Genomic DNA, 20,131 nt, shown 5'->3' with positions numbered 1-20,131 from the left:
GAACTCTTGAAAACATTCACGTTTCCTCACATTTTATATTATTTTCAAACAAAACGGTGGAAAGTTTATCAAATTGGAAAAATTACACTGTGGGTGCTTGGGAAGAGTAGCCGAGAATATCTGATGTGATACTAGTCGATCTCTTATTTCGAAGACAATTATTGAAACTCTTGAAATTGAACATGTTTCTTGTGGAGAGATTTAATAGCATATAGTGCATTGCTGGAATGTTTATCTTTGGCAATTTTATTTCTAATTCCCACACATGCAATGCATGAAATATGTTGATGAAACGCAAGTTAATTTTGATAGAATTTCAAGACATTTTAAAAAATTATTTATAGAATCGGACAATTTTCACTGAGCTATATGAGTTTTCAAGTGTTGCAGGTCATGTTTCATGAAAGAACACAATTATAATAACTAAGAATTTTTACGGTCTTCTTGCCAACCACCATAAGAAAAAAAAAACTAAAAATATCGTTTGATTAGTTTTTATTTCATAATTTTTCTCACTTGAAACAATAAATAACATAGACCAAGTAGTTTTTATTGGAACTTGGGAAAGAGAGAAACAATCAACACAATGACTTATTGCAATTAGACTATTTTAAATACAAACATTTGTGTCAAAACTGTGACAAAAGAATTTATTGATTCTGAAACACCTTCTGTAGAAATTATTACAAAAAAAAAAACCTTATGTTAAATATACAAATTCGTTCAATAGTTACATAAAACTTCTTCGTAAATTTCCATCATTGTTTTCCCACATGTCTCAATTCCTTCTCTAATATCGTCTTATTGCGTGTATAGGAAAAATATGAAGCGTGCTATTTTTGGCAAATGCGCAAAAACTTATGCTTAATAATAGATTATCACGAGTGGAAAATCTAATTGCCGGGCATTTGTGGGAACCCTCGAAGTCATAGTTATTTCATCCGAGATGGATGTTTTTGAAGATATTTCAGAGAAACTAATGCAAAAGAAGAACTTCAGCCATATGTGAAATTAAATCACGACATTTTGGTACTCAAAATTTATACAGTATATAGGATTATGAATAAGAAGATTATAATCATGTAATGTATGTGTACGTCAATTATACTTCACGTACAAATGGCAAATTTGTTTTTATAAAATAATGATTTCCATGTTCATTGTTTCTTGTTTCTTCAATTAAAGCCATTTAGTAAATTTAAATACAATCATAAATTCACGTAACAATTGCTTGCCACTGACATAGTGCCGGCGTTGCACACAAAATCCACGTGCAACCTTCGGTGTTTATTGAATGGAAGCTCTTTTTTTCTTTTTTACCCTACACAATCTTCATTAAAATAAATGCTCACAATACCAAACGTATGCCACAAAGTATACAACAAATCCACTCCAGATACATCGTCAACCTACACAAAACATTCGTACAATTGTATGCTGGAATTAAAATAAAGAATTAACTTCTGGTTCCCGCCTTTTTATGTGCCCATATTAACTATCAATTGGAACATCCAAGATGAACATTTAATTTGTGAAAATAAATCGACATCTTGCTGCATTCACATACAATATTTCAATTTAATGGAAAATTATGGCCAACATATTCCGCCTTCATTATGCAATACAAAAGAAAGCATTCAACAAGTGCTAAAGAAACAACTTATGAGGAATAAAATGTGCAATTCATTCCTCTTTGCCACCACATGAGTATGTGCAGTTTTCCAACCATTTGAGATCGACAGAAAAAAAATACAAATTCACAGTCAAGATGTGCAATTGTCGCTCATAAATTAATCTCGGCATATGCAAAATCAGAAAAGGAAGAAAAAAGTCTTAAGACTCTATTTCACAACTTTTTCCCCAACAGAACTATCAGTGAAAAGATAATGAGATAATACAGTGATTTTAGTCTTTCTGTAACCCTATTGCAGTTTATGAAAAGAGGTTGAAAGCATGAAAATTAAAAATGACAAATTTGAAAATATATTTTTCTCATAAATACTATTCTGGGACAAAATTAAGGCGTTAGATATTTACTGAATTTGAATTTAAAAAGAGATGGCAAAGCGTCCTAGGCTTTGCGAATTGCTCGAACTCGTGACTTAGATGCTATACCTTATATGTATGTTATATAATAAATATAAAATAAAAATTAGTTATCGGTTATGAATTGGTTAAGAACCAAACGGGACTGGTTCAATTTTATCGGAATTTCCAAGATCTTTCAAACGAGCCCAAATATAATACTATTCAGATGAGAAATACGTCCTTTAGAGCCTTTTGTAATCTTCGACCTTGAAAACCCGTTATTAGGAATGATTCAACATATGATTTTCATACAATAATAAAATGAAAAAAATCACACAATGCGTTTTCGAGAAATCCCCAAAAACATGGTTTTGGAGGGATAGGGAAGCGATGGGGGAAAATGAAGGGCATGTTAATGATCTCTGGGTTTGGTGATGGTTCGAAATCGCTATCTCTTACCGTTTGGCCTATAGAGGTAGGGACAGGCAGATGTATCAGACCGATTGGACAGGTAGACTCACAGACGGACAAACAGCGTAACGGCATTTCTCAGAACTCGTCTAAGACGCAAAGATTTGTTGAAAAAATAGTGGTCTCCGCGTGGTGGGGTAGTAGGGTGATGGTACAATTCAACGGATTGTATATATAATATACACATGTGGATTATATCGCTCCTTGGAAATTACAAGGGGCCAACTCACTTTTTGGCGATTTTGAGATTTTAATACACTCAGACAGAGAATTTAATAAAATTTCAGATGATATGAGTCAATAAATTTCGTTATTAGAAAAGTTTTTCAAAATTTTACTCTTTATGATTGCTTGCGCGGTTTTGTTTGAAGTCAAGGGGCACAAAATAGATTTATCGTTCAAATTTTTGTGAAACAAGGGACTAACTCAAGCAAGTTGATCCCTTGTCATTCTAATTTCATGAGAATTTACGCATCATTTAGAATGACAAAGAGCTAACTCATAAAAAAACATATTTTAAAAGGTAAAAATATGTATATTTCGATATTTATAATAATGCTCATACAAATAGAAAAGAATTAAATTGTTTTTATTATCATACATATATGAGATAATTATTTATACAAAGTTTAATCTTTCGTGCTGTCTCCTGAAAAATGGCTCAGATTGAGTTGGCCTCTTGTAATTTCCAAGGAGCGATATACATATGGAATTCTAGCAGTAAAAAAATGGTCACTAAAAACAAAATGTGAATTACAGTCAAAAAGAAAATTCCATATATTTATTTAATAATGCATATGCCTGAAGAGCCCTACTGTCCCATGCAATAGAATGATTCGGTGAGTATTTTAGTGAACAGAAATCATAAGGTCAACAATTTCTGTTTTATTAGATCAAAACCGTGCGATTTCTTACACAATAAATTGCAGGATCGTAGCTTGAATAAACCTTCCACTTAGTAAACCATTGATTGAATAAATCAAATTACACTTACACTCATCTATAAAAGTTTAGATTTAATTTATTGAAACAACACTGGACAATGCTAACAACGTCGGACATAATTAGAATTGTATATCGTATTTTATCGATCAAGGGTTTTTTTACCGACGTAAAATAACAAAACAAATAACATTCTGAAAGAATGTCGATAGACTTATGCTATTGAGGTATGGGCCTGATAATTTTTTTTAATAAATTATTTCGAAACAGAAATACAGCAGAAACTCCTGAATTTACTGAAGTTCATGTCGTTTTATCTGTAGATTATAAATATTAGGATTCATAGTGAAAAAAAAACTAAATTCATAATAAGTACAATTTTTTTATAAAGAAAGTAAAATCAAAATAGATGAGATTGTTAAGAATCTCATCAAATAAATATTTTATTGAAATTCTATTTTGAGATTAGAGCTATTTTGCTTATTTCCAATTATTGATATCCACTTGACCTATAAGATATGGTCAATTATATCACCAGAGAGGGAGAAATGGTTGTGTATAGGGAAGAAATCTCTGGGATAAATGATATTCCCCAATGGGAATTTCAAATGATTTAATGACGACCACTTTAAAATAATCAAGAGCCCTCTATCCCACATTGTACTCATATTACATAGATATATATGGCATGTCCCATCACAACCCAGAAATGCGACTTATATTTTTCGTATATTACAATTATATGCGAGAGAGCAGTCGAATTAATTTATGGTGACTCTCTTGTCCATCCAACCGGATGCGGCACTTGTAAACCCAAGCACCATCATGTGTAGCATTTTCCAATTTCTTTCTAATTTTCTCACAGAATGAAATTTTATCAAATGCACATCTCACAATTTAATTTTGTCATCTCATCATCACAACCACTCTACGTCTGTCGGGTGAATCCCGACAGAGATATGCTTGGCTATATAATCTCAATCCAATCACTTTATCATGCTCGAGAGAGCTCATATTTCCAGAAATTTGGTATACGAAGGTGGATAAATCGACAGGAAAATTTGATTTTGGTTGATCACATTTACCATACATTACATTTTAGCACCTGAAAATACAAAGTTATACAACAACCGGAAATTTATGATTTGCCGCTATTATAAAATTTTTAATTTGGCGCGCTGACAAAAAGTGCTTCTTGAATTGGTGTATTATTGCGTCTGTTTTGGTATGAATGCAAAAGAATGGTTTGAAAAGCCAAGACTTTCCACTCAAAATTTTGTACACTGCAATTGTTTCCGATTGTTCGAATCCATTTCGATGGCTCTTTCTCCGTAACATAACTTCCCCATGTAATTTATCTGATTTGCATTCGCAGCACTTAATGTGAGATATTCTTAATCGTACTAAAAAGTAATGTTATGCAACTTTTTCTTTTATATAAAATAAGCAAAATTGTTATACCGAACATAATTTTATTGATTTCTAAATTACGTACATTAGTATCGTAACGCATTTACAATCAGCATATGAAAAATCAAAAGAATATTTTGATGATATAATAGCAGATTTCACAAAATCAGTGAGAATATCTCAACTAATTTACCCACATTACATGAATTTAATCTTTTTTGAATTAATACATGTGAAAATATCTATTGACTTTCTTCATGAAGATATTCAATAAATACCAAAGTATTTCAGTAATGAGAGATGTGCAAAAAATCCTTCTTCATATTATATCAAATTTTTCTCTGCTATGTAGAGTTAGTAAAAATTAGAAAAATTAGCATCTAGATGCAAATATTGTGATGTGAGATGAGTATTATTTCCTGTACATTCCAACAAGATATTACTACTGGTATTTAATTAAAATTCTCTTTAGAACAAGGGCTGATTTTATGGCAAGGCAATTTGTATTGCTCAAACAGAATGAAAAACCACAATAGAGTGGAGTCATAACTTATAGACGTTATACGTCCATAATGGCCTCTACACACTTGAGGAATTTATGTCCATTCATTCATTCATTTTCAACCGCTTATCCCTATTGGGGTCGCGGGCCCATGACATCCAACTTAGCAGCCCACGTTTGTCGATCCTCCGCCACTTCAGGAAGATGTTCGGGTTCGATCCCGAGGCGTTCCAAGGCAAGATTCTGAATTTGATTCAGCCACCTTGTCCTAGGTCTGCCTCGAGGCCGAGGTCTCCTCACCATGGCTTGCATAGCTTTTCTGGGGAATCTTATGTCCATATTGAAGTAAATTCTCTACGCTTGTGTAAAGTCTTTAATATGGACATAAATTTATCCATTGTGTAGGGGCCATAAATCATGGACAAAATCTTCTATTTTGACCAAAAGAAGATTTTCAAAAATCAAAAAAATTATTAATCACAATCACATCAAATTATAAAATACTTATTTTATGATTTTTAGAAATATTGAATGGAGGGGTTGATATAACTTATCGATACTACCGAATCGATATAATGTTAAATCTATTTCTGTTATAGATTAAGTTGTAAGACGAATCGGTTCCGGGGCTTCCTGCTGTTATTTTGAATACCCAAAGACTGATTTGGGTACATAATGTGCCTTTAGAGTGGGAGGTGAAAGATGTGTATCTTTCAAGGGGTAACTCATATTGAGAAACCCTTATAAATTGTTTGAGAAACGCTTCGCAAAATCCGAGAAACCCACTCTTTGCATCGTGAAACCCGAGACACTCAAGAATTGCATCGCGAAACTCTAAAAAACAAAAACCCTTGTCAAAAAAAAATGGGAATGAGTTACCCCTAGGTATCTTCAAAGCCTAGTCAACATGTCTTCCGATGAGCTTAAGGTTATTGGCATCGAGCACTCATGCCTTCTGATCGTATAAATCAGTTAACCCTGAGCAAATATAGTCAGTAGGATCAGGAACTGTGCTAAGTGCATTTGCTTTGCAAAGTAAATGCAATTAGCACCAGTTAATAATTCAATCGACGATATGTAAACGCGACCCTTAACTAGAGCAATCCTTGTAGGGCCACCATCACTGGTTGTGATACTGTACACGAATTCCCAAGTCTCCCATCGATTTCTTCTGACAAAGTGAATGTTGAATTTTTAAGGCATTGTGACAGTTGATAAATGTCTACATGAATTATAGAGTTAAGTGCAAATTGCCCATAAGTGTACTACTTTGACTCCTTATTCTTTAAAAGTTCAGATTATGGCAAAATCTCATTTCAATCTCCAAAATTTATAAACGTTATAAAAGCTTCAAGTGACCAAAAGTTCGTAGTCTACCCTATACCAGTATACAGTTTTTTAACGATCGCGAATGACTTATCGCGATAGTGGCCTATTCATTACATTTTTAAAAATGTAATAGTCGTAATAGTCCTCTATTTAACGTTTAGGAATGTTAAAATACCGCTAAAAATGCATTATTTTTTATTAAGGTCTCATAATGAACTCGAAATTCGAGAGAATCTTTTACTAACCTCATTTCATTTACAGATTTCAACCCCGCAGAATGATTAATATGTCGGATTCTTAAACAGAAAAATCTTGACGCTTTAATCGGAAATGTATTCCGGAAACAATTGAGAAATCGGAGATTTCTTTTGAAATAAATATGTTTTAATCACTTAGATTAATCCTAGGATCAACAATCGAATGTGACTAATGAATTTCATTGAATTAAAAATATCCTTTATCATTAATCGAGAATTCAATAAAACGATTTCCTTTAATGGTTAAACCGATAAGAAATTACTTATCACACTTTTCAATTTGCTTTAGACAGTATATATACGTTTAAATTGTCAAAGAGCCTTTACCTACCACATAATTTTAAATTTATTTTTATGGTATGGAACTGCTGAGGATTTTTCATTTGACTTTTTTTATTAGGAGTATTTTGCAATTTTCACTGGAACTCTGAATTACTCTAGAGAATTTCCTATAAAAACAATTCAAGATATAATCCAAGATCATAATAAATATTGTAGAAAAATAAGATATTACAGAAAGAGAAAGAGAGAGTGAAATGAATGACTGTATACAGTGTAATACAAAATAAATTATTAACCTAATTATACATTCTTATTCGTTGTATGATATTAAGTATGCCTTATCTCATTCACTCACACTGTATGCTTTGTATTGATTATTGTATGTTTAGTCTTATATAGGTAAGTGAGAAATAAGTTAAATGCAATCTGATACACTGTTGAATTGCGGGAAAAGTGTTGATCTTTTTCACTTTCCGATTTCGTCAACTATGAAATTTTGTTGTGTGTGAAGAACTAAATGTGAGCTGTACATAATGGTAACGTTGCATAGTAAGAAATGTTGATTAGTTCGTTTAGTATACACTCAGAAAAAGGCAGTTCTAACTTTGTATGGGATTTGCAAAAATGCAGCTCTTGTCTGTAAGAATATTTTAAGAGCCGAATCAACCTAAACATGTCGTGCTTAGAATCAAGAGCTGTTTTCTAAAACAGATCAACTAAGAGCTGCCGTGTCTTGAGCGAGAGAGAGAGAGTACCGTCTCTCCAGAGAAAATTTTCAGTGACTTCCAGTGCTGTCAAATGACAGACAAAATAATTCACAGTGCAATTAATTCGCAAAGTTGTGATTGTTTTCGCGAGTTTTTTCAATAAAATTATAGTGAAAATTGTGGGGAGAAGCCTCTACAAGTAGTGAAGTGTCTTGTGGTGCAAAAAAATACAGTGCCGATAAGAATTACGTGTAAATTTGGTGAAGTGAAGCTCGAAAAATAGGAAAATATTTTTTCTTGTAAATTAGAATATTGTGCCCCACGAGCTCGCTCAAGTGTCTGGAGTGTTGTGAAAAGGTGGTTTTTTATTTAGAAAAACTTATATAGAGGAAAAATTAAAAGATTTTTGTGAGATGGTTCGGGTGAAAAAAAAATTGTAAACATGTCGGGCATCTCGCTCAGCGATAATCGGATGGAGAAATATCTTCCCAAATGTGAGTTTTTTTTAGTCAAAAATTGATCAATTTCGCTTGGATTTTAGGAAAACAATAGGGAATGTGAAATATTATAAATTAAGAAGTGTATACGGTGGCATAGGGCAATAAAAAAACGTGAAATTCTATTGTGTTTTTAATTGTGAGTGTACGTCAAAATTGTTGCGATACAGCAGAAAAAATCTGATACTAGAATCAAAACTCGTTATGCTTTGCTCCAAGAACTTATTAGTACTTAAAATTCTTCCAGAGACTATTTTTGCCATCTCTGAAAATTCAAAGACTGTACGTTCTTGAACCAAAGCATATTTTAAAATAAATACTTTCCTTCAAGTAAAATAGTCTTTAAGCTCAACACACGAATGCCCGTTCTTATATCAAGAGCTAAATTAAGAGCTGTTTCCACAGAGCTCTTTTCTGAGTGTAGTAGAAATAAAAAGATAATTAAACGCTGATTTATCTCAAAGATAATTTTCAAATATTTTAGTGCTCGAGTTTAAGGATTGAGAATGTTTTCTTTTCAGAAAATAATATCTTAATATCATAGCCAGACATAGCAGAAAAAAATTGAAATATACTTGTAATTCTTGAGTGTTGTGTTTAAACCAACGCCAAGAGCGATAAGATAGGAACAAATCTCTAAGCACACACAAGATAAACTTAACTCCTATACAAATTGCTAAATAAGGAAATTTTCACGAATGCGTGGAAAGTTTCTTATGGTAATAGTATTAAATCCCCTGATGAGTGAAAGGAAAAGATGAGACTAGTACTTTTTTGGTGCATTTTTAAGATTATCTATGAGGGAAACTTATGTGGCTTTTAAAACACCAGTATTTCAATACGAAAGTGTGAAAATCTTTCTAAAAAGTCATTAAAAAAAACAACAAATAATTAAAAATCGTTGATGGGATTTTTTATCACTCACCTCATAATATTATAGAATAAGTTCTTATCTGCAGTTTCGAGTGTGAACAAATATTTCACAAATAAGTATAAGTATATATTTTTGTTTTTATTTATTATACCTATATTTGCAAAGAATGCGCAACAACTCGATGAATTTGCACGAGTTGTCGGATAATTGAAAACTACCACAACACTTTTATATAAACAAAACCCAAAGGCAATTTGTAAGCTCTTTTGTGAAATATCCAAGAATTTAAATAACACTGTTTAGAACAATTTTCAAGATAAATAAATAATATTTTTAAATTCACTTGAAAACTTCTCACAGAACATTCGCTTGCTGAGACACGAGGTAAAGACAACCATTCGACACGATATTGCGTTCAACACTGTCGCAAGCACGCTTTCGTGGTAACTCCGAAGCGTGGACTTCTCTAGCTTCGGTGACTAAAGTGAGTGCTCTCTCCCAATAATGATACAGAGCAGTGGGGGTCATATTGGATACATAAATGTATAGGTATGTGGTTATTCTTCTTATCACAATTTTCAATGAAGAATGCCGACTTATTGTTCTACAATCCTCATTCTTGTGCTTGATTATGAGATGCAGGGATTATGGCCTTGAATAATTGTATACAGAAGGAAAATTACTTTATCACTCAGCTAATTCTCTTTCTTCTATTGTTGAAAAAATTAAGTGCTTAAATTTAGGTAAATTTTGTATATCGGTAGCCTAATTCTATACTGAGTTCTATAAATTTGCATGATTATCTCAAAATTTTGAAAGATTCATCTGAAATCACTATACTTGGAGCTGTCGGGATAGTTTGTTTATAAATAATATAATTATGCTCGAATTTAAAGCATTCAAAGGAAACAGTTATAGAAAAAAACCTTGGGCAAAACGTAAAAAAAATTGATCTTTATAAGGAAAATGTACTTTTAAAGCCATTTTCTGAAAGCTGTTTTTGGTTTAAAAAATCACATTCCAGCTTTAGAATAGGCAGAAAAGGCGCACTAGGGGGGAACACTAATAGAATTTTGTGCAGATTTTGGACACACGTTACTTTGAACCTGAAAAACTTTTGCAAAATTCTAAAACGGATGACTTATTCATATTTAGGAGGACAGAATAATTCTGGAAACTCTCCCTGATGCATAAATAATGGCAAAAATTATTCAAAGTAAAATATTTTAATATCTGTTTAGAAAGATAAAAAAAACAAAGAGGGCGCAAAACTTAAATATTTCTGAATTAGTTATGGCGATTTAATAATACTTCAATTATTTTTTTTAAAGAGGTTCATAAAGCTATATGGTAAAAATTTAAAATACTCCATATTAGTATTCTGAAAATGTTGATATATGCATTGAAATAAAATAATTTTTTAATGTATTTGGTAGATATATTTTATTTTAATCTTTTCATATGATCCTTAAAGTTTCAACTGTATTTTTATTGAAGATGAATTTTTTTTTGTCTTTTTATTGTTACCCAGTATTCCTACCTAGTTTTATCTAATCGGAATAATTTTGAGAAAAAATGGTCACGCTTCAGATGTTAAAATATATTCATTCTGCGCTGATTTACGATATAAAAAACATAATTTGAGCACGGTTTAAAAAATTATCGTAGTTCTTTGTTAAACAAATGTAGTATTTTTTGATTCTAAAAATTAAGAATAATTGAAGTTAGTGATTTAATTGCCTTCTATCGAGTCAAATATTTTCTTTCAACAAATTTGAAATGGTAATAAAAACTTTTCGAGATTTAAGCTGTCTACACATATGAGCATTTTTTAAAAAAATTCTTTAAAAAAAATTTTAAAAAATAAAAATGGGTCGGTTTTTTTTACAAAATTGCTTACATACTAGGCAAATTTCTGTAAAAAATCCATTTTTTTACAAAAATTTTCACTAGTGTAGAGCCGATTCTTTTTTAAAACCTTTTTAGGGTTATTTTTTAAAGAATTTTTTTAAAAAATGCTCATAGTGTGTAGACAGCCTTAGCGCTTTATGCAAAATTTCCCAAGTCTCTTTCACCATTCCGTTCTGCAATATTGTTAACGTGTTGTGGCAGAAATTTTCGTTATGCCTTTTATCGGTATGTTATCACAAGTAAACAAAGATACATTATTCACGGCTGTATGCAATAAATAAGAAAAAAATACAGATATCTCTATATTAGTCTACCTAAATTTTTTTAGAGTCTCAAAATTGTTTTTAATGCTTTTGTAGAGAAACAACAGAAGGACCTAAGGGTTTCTCATGAAACATTTAACTTCTGGTTTTTTTTTTTAAAGATCATTACACTTACACATTATATGACCCTAGTGTACAAAACACAGTGGTGTCATAAAAGAAATGTAATGCTACACTCAATTTGTTGCTACACTTTTCGTACAATTTGCAAATAGGTATTGGAGCTCGAGCGAGAAACTTGTCTTAAAATAATAAAAAGGTTAATAACACTTTCCGGTCAAACTGAATCTGCACTTTCGTACGAGATTTAAGAATTTGTGCTTTTACGTGAAATGCTATACTATAAAATGTCTTGAATCCATCATTCACCGTTTAAATTTACTAGCAAACAATCTATAAAATTAAATGAGTTTGCAAATAGACATGAATATATATTTTTGGATAATAATGCATACATATTCACTGGATAAATGTGTGTGATATAACTGAGTAATAAAATCGAACTTTCAGAACCGGTTCATGACTCTCTTCTGGGTTGTTGGTAATCTCTTTGGGCCTCGACTTTGGATTTGAAAGACGCGAAGAAGTAGAAGAAGGTATCAGGTTGGGTTGGAGGCGCACAAATACGCATATATGTATTATATATAGTTGTTAGTGAGTGCCGAAGAGATGCCAGAGTGAGCATTTAGCAATATGTTGAGGCATTTATTGACCTCCTCTGAAATTCAACATCGTTGGGATGAGATGGACAGTGAACTTAGCAAAAGATTCACCTTCAGCATCACCAGGTGTTTGAGATTTTTATTGTGTTGAAATTCTTCTTCGTCGCGATTACCATTGCTCCCCCGCCCCATAACTTCACCATAACCGTCTGTAACTGTTTCCAAAGGTTCTCAAAGTGAAATGATGCCTCTTTTCATCTTCTTTTCAATGTCTTCCGCACCAAAATGATCATGTGTGTAACATACACGAGGAATGTATGAATTTTGGATATGAGGAAACATAAGATAACTACAAAAGACAGAACACCTCTTGGACGCCTTGGATCCATCCTCATTCATCAGCAAAACGTCTGACTAATTTGATACAGTGGAATTTCAAGAATTATTTTCTTGTCTCAGACAAAAGAACACTAAAGAATAATATTTCACAAAAAGAAGGAATATTTCCAATAACATTTCAATGTCAGTTCCCACCAGATTTTTGCTAAAGAATACAAAGCAAAAGAATCTGAATAATTTATACACGATTATATTCACTGAATTCAATACATTATAGTATTTTTATTTAATCACAATGGTTTAGTAGTCAATGTAAAAATTTATGTGTAATGCGGTTTATTTATTAAGTAAATGATAAAAATTAAACTTTAAGTAATCTCACTTTTTATAAAGGCAATTAAAAAAAAAGCTATAACTCTATAAAGTGATACTGGTACTAGAATTGTTGTAGTAGCATTTTTTTATGGAATATTAGAAGCTAATTATAAGCAATATAAGATCCCTTTGTGTTTAGGAAAGTTATAAATCCACTCTACATCACTGATTTAAGCATCTCAATCATCAATAAGAATTTATGTCTATAAATAAAAAAATAATTGTTTTTAAATGTTACTAACTTTTAATGAAATCTTTCTTTTCCTTTATTAAGAGAGAGTACATATTCTTCAGTAATGCATAAATGTATAGATTATAGGTATTCTTCGAGTAAACTTATAATAAGATGGAACTTTGAGAAGAACATTAAGTAATTTTCATGTGAATTTTAGGTAGACCCTATGAGTAAATTATACTAAAATAAACTCTAATTTGTCTTTCGAATATCAAAAGTAGTGATGACCACTTTGGCAATTTAGTAACAATGAGGAAGATTTCATTTTGCTTTAATCTTTTGGGACACATTATAGACGCACAAAAGTGAAAAGAGTCAATTTTAGGTACTTGAAACTCACAACTTATGTACGGGTTAAAACGATGTGCATTTCTGTAATCATGCTCATACGGAAAAAATAAGTGACGCTAAGAAAAAATGCCACATGAAATTGAACATTATATTGCAGAGAGAAAGTGCCCCATTCTCTACATTGCTTTTATTGTTTAACACGGATCCCAATGCCTTTTAGACACTGTACTGGGTAAGCAGAAGTTTTACTTGTACCCAGTCACAAATAGGAGCACTTCTTATCACTTAGATTGGCATCTTCAGAAGCAAGAAAATTGACACCTTGTTGAGTTAGTGTTGTTAAAAGATTACAATAAGAAAGGTACACAGATTTTACAAAAGATTTGAACCTTGAGGACTTTGCTTTGGTTGGAGTGCAAATCAGTGCAAACTCTTGAATTTGTAACAATATGAAGTTATAAGTACATGGACGGTCAGGTATGTATTTATCTATTTTTCTATGCAGTCTTGTAATCAGCCTTATTAGAAGATGATGTCATATCAGGAATCTTCTATCTTGTGTACGTCGAAGATAGTGACAAGAGGTGACAGCACGTCTATCTTTAGATTATATCAAAAAAGGGGTGGCAAAGCGTCCCATGCTTTGCGAAGTGCTCGAACTTGTCACTTTGATGCTATACCTCATAAGTACTTTCCCAACATTTACCATTTATTGATTCACAACCGATTTAAAAGATTTCATAAATTATATTCAAAAGATCGCCCGAAATAGTTTAGGAGTAGTAAAATTGATTTTTTGATAAAAATTAGTTATCGGTTATGAACCGGTTCAAAACCGATTGGAACCGGTTCACACTTGTTAGAAATTCTAAGACCTTTGCAACGAGTCCAAACACGATATCATTCGATTGAGAAATACATTCTCTCGAGCCTTTGAAACCTTTGACCTTGAAAACCGTTGTTATTAAGAATGATTCAATGGTATTTTCGTATTTGGATGAAATATCCGCTAATGGTGCCTACACACTAGAAGCAATTTTAAGAAATTCTGACGTTTCTGCCTACAAGGATAGGGGAAAATTTCTTTAAAAAGGCATTTTTTTTAAAAAGAAATTTCTACTAGTGTGTAGAGGCCATAAGGTAATCTCTAAAACATATCCAAAAATAAAAAAAAAATCTTACAACGTCTTTAAACAATCCTAAAAAAAATATAGTTTTGGAGGGGTAGGGGAAGGGGGATTTGGTATGAGTGGCATATTAATCATCCCAGGGTCGACTTATAAAGGTCCCCCAAAAGTTTCCAAGTCTCTATCTCAAACCGTTTGGCCTCTGGGCGTGGCAATGGTCGAACACATAAACTCTGAGTCTCAGAGTCAGAGACAGACAACAGCATGACGTCAAAAAACTCAGAAGTTCAGATATCCAAAATTCTACAAAACTACGACTTTTTAAAGGGTAAGGTGTGGAATCGATAATAATAACTCAAAATCGAGGGATTATTATATACTGCGTTCTCTGTGGAGTTCGAGCAGTAATAGAAAATTTCGTTTTGGAACATTGCTTTCGACAAGACAAACGTCAAAATAAAGAGTTTATAAAAGACAAATAGAAAATTTTTAATTTGAAATTGTGAAAAACGATAATAATAATGAGATGTTTTACAATCTCATTCTGTTGTAAGATTCAATTCAATTTAAGGTTTGAATTAAGATTAGAGCAAGGTGGGGTAGATTCACGGCATGACTTACTTTCGAAAATATACATTTTTTGGGATGAATTATCTAGAAACTAAATTAGACTAGAATCTGACTAAGAATGAAACGAAGAACCCAAACTAATAATTATAATTTAATGTTAACTAATACAAAACATATTTTTTCCGACAAAAAAGTAATTAAAAAAAAAGTTCGATCTGTGTTTTAATTTCTATAAAATTGATTTTTTCCAACTTGACACTTTCTTTTTAAAATAACATTTTAAAAAAAAATTTAAAAAAGGCTCTTTACAGAAAAAAATTATCTTTCTATCTATTAATTTTTAGAAACAGCTACATGCTTAATTTTATTTTCATAACGAGTAAAAATAGAAAAAATACTCATTTGAACAGCAAATCAAAACACAATTTAAAACTCTGATCTAAATAATGGACGCTACATAAAACGTAAATGCTTTAGATTTGAATTAATTGCATAAATAAGATTGAATGTTTCCGCCAATATACATTTGAAGATTATATTGCGTAAAACAACTCAAAGGCAATAGTTCCCCTATTAATGCACTTTAACTTTATGTTGAAAATCAGTAAAACAGGAAAATAGTCAGAGATTTCATTTGCTCGTGATTTTGGAATTTTGTTCAAGGTTTATGCTACATTTCAAGTTCTAGTCTAGACACGACCTTCGCCTTGTCTGAGAACCCGTGGAGCTGGAAGAGTGCTGGCAGAGATCACAATTGCTTTAAAAGCAATTCTGGAAACGAAACAAATTTGTCTGATGAAAGGAGAGGTTGATAACCAGAAAAACGATTTACTGGCTCAATTGATTATGTTGGCTGTATCGGTGAATGGGGAAATGTCATTTCTTTATCAACCCTTACGCTATAAAATTCATCAATTATATTGTCCATGCCCTTTTGTGAAAAGGTCGTGAAGGATTGCTATTTCTGGTTTTTTGTGTGTGAACACGCTATTTTTGGCCACGAAAAACGTAACCGCGGCGCAGTTCTAATGCCTTCGACCTTGACAGCTCACCAAGGGTTGCTGTGACGTCATTTATGACAAAGGATATTCATACACCTCACAAGGATGTCTCTGTGAGGAATTTTTCGACTGAGGGATTCATTTTCAAGGTATATAAGATATTCAGGGCCATTTTTTGTGATTTATTTTAATAGATTATGTGTTAAATATAAAATCAATACGGAGACGCTAAGAATAAGAGATTAAAAAAGATAAAGGAAACTCACCTTATTCCCTCTTCCTTAGCCCTTTGACTCCTTCACAAAGTCCTTCCTATTTCACTCACAGTCCGTTGTAAGTCAATCTAGTGAGCATATGCGAATAAAAATGAAATATCACACTTTAAAGATGTTTCTGAGCAATTTTAATTGATTTATCACAACTCTCATCGGTTTCCCGTGTATATACCCATCAAAATATAAACACGCACTGAAAAGAGGGGGTCAGACGTCACAATGCTACAGCGAATTCACCTCACTGGGATTGGTTAGTGGTGAATTTTATTCATGCTTTCGAACAGGTGTTTCGTTAAGTTAGTGCATTTACACTTGGTGTCTTTGGAGTTTTGTGTATATGATATCGTTCTCTACTCAACTTAACGAAAGATCGTCACATTTAATAGAGGGCGCAACTATAAGATAAGAAGAACTTGAAGAGAGAATTACTTGGCGGGAAATTGAAAACAAAATGTCGTTAGGTAGTATTGTAACCATATTGCATTGTTTGTAAGAGTAAATAAATTGAAAAATGTTTGAATAATAAAATACGCCCAATAGTGTCCAAAACGGGTACCTCATCTCATCATTATTCAATCAAGTTGCCAATGAAGACATGAATTTTCCCCAGGCCATATACAGGTCTCACGGCAATTTCTGCAGAGGCCGCAACAGAGTGAAACTCTCAATTGACATCGTCATCCCATTATTGAATGGCAAACCGATAAATTTTCTTCCCAGAGAGAAAGAGAGAGATCGGATTCAGTTCAGTTAGTAATGGCTGGTGCAGCAAAAAGTGCATCATTCGATTGTGGCTGTCTGCAGTTCCACAATCCGTGGCTAAAACTAATTGGCCTCACTCGCTGGACTACCGGCACTTGTGGTGCTCTTCTCATTGTGCGGGAAGATGATGTCTCTCTTTCCAATGCCACCCCACCTAGCCAGAGGAGGCGGACGCATCGAATGGGGCATGGAGAGGCATTTTCCATGAATGCTCAATGTACACCGTTTTACCTGCTAAATGTCAATTAGTGGTTATTTATTATTATTATAATGCACGAAGGCGGCCAAAGCACGAGCTTTCAGCTTCTCTCGCGCTGCTACTTCTTTTCTTCTTATTCTTCTTTTTTTTTATACATATGGGGCTTAATGCACCTATACATCCAGAGTAAGCCCCCAACACATTCGTACATGTTCTGTATTGGGGAACAGCCCGCCTTCCTGCACACTATCTCAGCACACGGGTAAACTGAAGACCGCGTGAAATGGCCCCTTCCTTTGACTTTAACATAATGCCATGTGAGAGATAATAGAGGAGATTCAGGAGCATGAGGAAGTGCAAGCCCGTCGATTGCTTAGCGCACAGAGTGGTGCGGATGCCAGTGGAATCGCAGAGGTAGAGGAGATCCTTTATGGCTCACTCTTGGAGAGGCACTAATTGAGTAATAAAACTGACAGACGGTTAATTAAGAGGTTTGTGGGGATGGTCTTCGTCTCGCTCTGTGGCTCCCTCTTCGCTGTTCCCAACGCCTATAATGACCATGTGATTGTTTCATCGCTCTTCTTCTAGTTCCCAGCACCTACCCAATTGCTCTCTTTCATGTACTTCAGCTCCTTGCAAAATTTGCCGAAAACAGTGAAAACACCGCCATGAGGGAAGTATAATAAAACACCCAAGCGGACTAGTAAAACTATGAAATTCGAATTAGCATACGCAAGATTGGGATTAACCAGTCATGGTGCGGTGATTTAAAAGAATATAATGTGTATAACTTCAGAAGCCATATTCTTACCCTGCCAATTATTTCATCTATTTCCAGCAATCAGGATGTCAGTATTACCATACTCATTAGACATGAGAATTGGAAATGGTTATAAACCATAAGAATGTTCTTAATTGGCTAGAATAAGTCAACTTCTCAAGCCATAATCTGAGTTAATAAAATTATTTCTGGATCTAATCCATCTAATCATTAGAATTGGAATAATTGTGGAAACACATTAACATAATACTTATGTCATCATAGAACAATTTTTGTCTGTAGTAATATTCACGGTCATAAACGTTCACATACAAAGCCTAGGTCCGATCTGAGAAAATTATATTCTCGGACTACAGAAACTGAGATTGCAAAGAAACTGTGCTAAAACGGTTTTAGCTGAGATTCTTTAATTCTATGACGTCGAGCCACTTTTATCCATTGCGACCGCGACAAGAACAGTTTAATCGACGCGATTCTTTACCCCCAAGATTAACTCACAATCGAATTTTCACGCATTCCTAGTTGCAAGCACCTAGAGTTGCACGCATTTCCAGGTCACCTGTGAAAAATCTTAGCTACCATAGGCTTATCTGGGCTTTTTCCTGGTCATTTTCTATTTTAAATACCGTCGTTGCGGGTGACTGCACTCGGGGGGTGACTTTGCACTCTGCTGTCCGTAACTGTGTTATCACACTTGCACATTAAAATTTTAATATTATTCACATTAATTGTCGCTGGTGAGATTCCAAATGTGTAATTTGTGTGTTTGAGTCATTTTATAATCAAAATTTGATCTATTTGTTGATAAAAAGGTAGACTTAGGCCGCAAAATTTGATATAAATTGATTTATAGCATTAATGCGAAAAATTAATGCGTTTTTCTCTTTAATTTTTTAATGTGAAAAATATTTATGCTTTAGGCAAATTTAAACTTATTTTTGCAAGCCAAGTCCAATTCTTTATCAATAAATAGAAAAACCCCAAATATTAAGTGACTCAAAGACACAAATAACATATTTGGACGCTCACACGCGACAATTAATGTGAATCACATTAAAATTTTAATGCGCAAGTGTGATAACGGCGTAAGACTTTCATAAATTCTAACACTTATTGATGGTCTTCGCTGATCCAGTCTACCATGTCAAAGTATATACGGATATGTTATGTACCGGTAAGTTACAATGATCCCCAAAAGGATTCTTGCAGTTTCAGTAATAGACAATGAAATGTTAATATTAGGTAATTTTCCAAAAAACGGCTCCGTGAAAAAGTTATCTGAAGGTGCAATTCAAAAATCGATTTCAGAGTAGTAAATTGCCCAAATCTATTCTAAATTTATCTGGCTAGAATAATCCACTTTGATTTTGTTCATTATTTTTCCTAAAATACTTTTTTTTAAATTATCTTTCTAAGAATGCATGATTTATATGTTATAAAATTGCATACAATGGTCTTTCTAAAGCTTTATTATAGAAGTATTTGGCTAAAAATTATCCAATTTTTTGGGAATATAAGATAAAATGACCGAGATCTACAAGGTGGTATGGTCGCCATCTTGATTTGACATTTCCGTCCGCCATTTTGAATAACTGTCAAAACAAAATTTTCATTCGATTGAGCTGAAATTTTAGTATGTTCTAGCTGATGTCAAGGCCTTTTCAGAACATATATAAAATCCGACCTAGGTCAAGCGATTGTCTGGATACAGGGGCTGCAATTTCAAAATTTTAACACTTTCATGAATATAAAACTACGGGGAGCTTCTTTTATCGAAACCATCACAAAAAAAAGACAGCGCTATCTTTAGGCGATGAGATCTAACATACAAACAAAAAGAAAAAAATTGTTTACAACAGTTATTTTATTATTTTATTAACAGTTATTATTTTAGTATCTGAAAAACTATTTTTGCAAAGATGAAAAAATAAAATAAATAAATAAATGCATTTTTCGTCTTTTTTTTTTAATTATGTAAGAG

The 20,131-nt window shown here is 32.8% G+C and overlaps 1 protein-coding gene across 6 annotated transcripts in view; it reads right to left on the bottom strand.

Annotated features, from left to right (window-relative positions):
• Positions 1-16,625, bottom strand: part of LOC129799481 (protein FAM107B) — a 30,034-nt gene extending 13,409 nt beyond the window's left edge. For 2 of the 6 annotated variants that reach the window (XM_055843385.1, XM_055843389.1), the window contains exon 1: positions 16,400-16,625. The gene's annotated coding sequence lies outside the window, so the exon portion shown is untranslated. Of the gene's footprint in view, positions 1-9,350; positions 9,753-11,648; positions 11,874-16,399 lie in introns of those variants that run through there. The other 4 variants (XM_055843386.1, XM_055843384.1, XM_055843387.1 and 1 more) reach the window with 3 other exon arrangements.
• Between the last annotated feature and the right edge of the window lie 3,506 nt (positions 16,626-20,131).

This window comes from Phlebotomus papatasi, chromosome 1 (assembly GCF_024763615.1).
Source record: "Phlebotomus papatasi isolate M1 chromosome 1, Ppap_2.1, whole genome shotgun sequence".
Taxonomy (NCBI): Eukaryota; Metazoa; Arthropoda; class Insecta; order Diptera; family Psychodidae; genus Phlebotomus; species Phlebotomus papatasi.
This window is presented reverse-complemented; position numbering and strand designations above follow the sequence as displayed.